This window comes from Saxophila tyrrhenica (genome assembly GCF_035928015.1).
Source record: "Saxophila tyrrhenica strain CCFEE 5935 chromosome Unknown scaffold_29, whole genome shotgun sequence".
Classification (NCBI taxonomy): Eukaryota; Fungi; Ascomycota; class Dothideomycetes; order Mycosphaerellales; family Extremaceae; genus Saxophila; species Saxophila tyrrhenica.
In genome coordinates this window covers 31610-34099 of record NW_027041761.1, presented here as the reverse complement: position 1 = coordinate 34099, position 2490 = coordinate 31610, and positions in this window count along the sequence as shown.

Genomic DNA, 2490 nt, shown 5'->3' with positions numbered 1-2490 from the left:
ATGCGAAGCGGGCAGTCTTGGTCTCTCGTGAAACAGATACGGATGGAAGGGCTCGTCGGTAGTGGATCCGCCAGCATAAGAACGCCGCCGTCGCCGGGACCACAACTAGGAGGAAGAGATAGGGAGGCGTTCGAGACAGCCGCCAGAAGTCTGTCAGGGTGTCCGTGATCGACGCACTCAGAGATAGTTGATGTTCCATTTGTGGTCGTGGTGACAAGCTCCGCATCGTGCGAGTACGGAGCATAGGTGTAAAGACAGGAAGCAGTCCCAGAGTCATCTTATTTAAGGGCCAGGAGAGCTCGGTTGCGCAAGCACGACTCAACCCGCGCCCCTCGTCTGTCATGCACGCTCGCTCAGCAGGCTAGAGCACGATCCTGGAAACCACCCGCATAGTCTCACGCCAGAAGCGCAGGTGTGATTCGTCCGTTCGATCCATCTTCGAGGCTGGGTCGCTCACGACTGGTTCCTACTGCGGACGCAAGAGCATCCACGAGGATGGACCGCTTTGGTCAAGGTCCTCCATGGCTATGGCCCAACCCCTCGGTGCACATCGGCATGCCTAACGGTATCTTACTGGCGAAAGTGTTTAGATTCATCGTCTGCCCTGATGCTGATTGGTTGTCTACAGTTTCATACGTCTCAACGAGCTACATCTACAACGACCATTCACAGCATGGGGGGCGAACTTCGCTCAGGCGATGGAAGAGTCCAGTCATACAGAGAGGAATGCATACTCGAAGGGGACATGAGTTTCGTGTTTGGAACATGCTTGTGAACGCGCTCGAGCGAGGTGTCTTTGTAATCGACTGCGGTTCGCTCAGATACAACTATCCCATTGTTCTCTCGTCATCGTAGTTTTCGTGTAGACAGATCCACTACCAGAAATGTCACACGCTTCGTCTACATCACTGGATGGGTGTAGTACAGCGAGCCATACTTCGATCAATAGTAGTATGCTCGACACTCCTCGCCATGACGAATCCTGCGCGGTTCCAGATCAGGCTTTTCGCCCGAGAACAGAGCGATGTCTATCTACATCGTCAGAACCGCTCGACGGGACTTGCAGCGTGAAGAGCGAACACGGCAGCGAGGAAGAGTACCGGCCAAGCATCGTGGCGCAGATGTACAACAGCTCTCCGGGGTCACCGCTCCTGGGTCCGAGCCGAGTGATGTCTGCCGGGAGGAACGGTTCTGGCAAGAGCGCAAAGTCGCAGCGCAAAAAGAATCCGGGACTGATGGAATCGGCCGGCCTAGAAGCGATTGCACAGAACAGAGATGTCGGTAATGCCGGGCACAGGATCACCCCGCTGCCTACGAGTGATGGAAGGAAAAGACGATGTGCGGAGTTTACCACTATCGAAAGTGATGGGAAAGAGCAAACTTGCAACGGATGGCCACACAATACTTACACTGTGGACAAACGCTGTTCGTGCCACCGATCACTTTGTCAATGGTCTTGCGAGATCCCTAGTTCATCATCGCCGGGGAAGTAGGTGTCTTCGGCCACACAGCAGCTTTGTGGTTACTCACCAGATACAGGGAAGAGGCCGGTGCGCCTTGTAATATCCACTCACGCGCACGGGCGAAGGCTAGGGAGCCAGGAGTCCGCAATGACTTGCACGATGTGGTTCCATGGATCAGTTCAACCGAGACTTCACGGAGCGCGGCAGAGCTGGAGAAGGACCTCGAAGGATGTCGTCTCGCTGTTTGGATACTATTGGAAGAGCGAAAGTTCAGAGTGCCAGAATTGTGCAGGATGCTCCTCAGTCGCTGTGCTCCTGAAATCCTGCGGTCGATCGCCCGCGAATCGAATGCCCGTCTTCCGTCGCAGAACGCGGACGAAACCGCCGGGTAGCAACCGACGAAGCACGCATACAGACTTGCAGGACCCCCACTGTCATGTCGGTTGACACACACACTCGAGGGTTGACGGGTGTGCGGCCCTGGTGACGCGCCACGGGAGGCTCGGCGACAAGAGACTGTACTTATCTGTATGACTACATAACCTACTATGTTCAACGTACTGCCCTATGTGTATAGAAGAGTGCGGTCACTGGCACCCGGCCTTATGCCGGAGGAGTAATCGTTGTCGTGCACTCCATTGTGATGGGTGGAGTCGATGTACCAGGCATCCAGCCTAGAGCCACAAGTCGAGGTTGTGCCCGCCTGCTGGTACAGGGGTTTACGGAGAGGTTCTCTATACCGCTCGCTGAACGCAGCCGCAGCTTCTTACATGGCGGTGCTAGCTCCACATTTGGGCATGCACCCGTGCTCCGCTTTTGGGCATTCTCGCTGCATTCCTGCAAGCAGGAGTTTGGGGGAACGTCATGATACAGTGGCGGCAAGCGATATGCGCTCGAATGCGCGGCGTACCCGAGTATTGGGCTTGGGGGGGGGGGGGGGGGGGGGGCGGGGGGGGGGGGGGGGGGGGGGGGGACAAAGGCGGCGGGGAAGGCAGTAGCAGCCGTAGGGCCGGCAACAGCCCGAGCA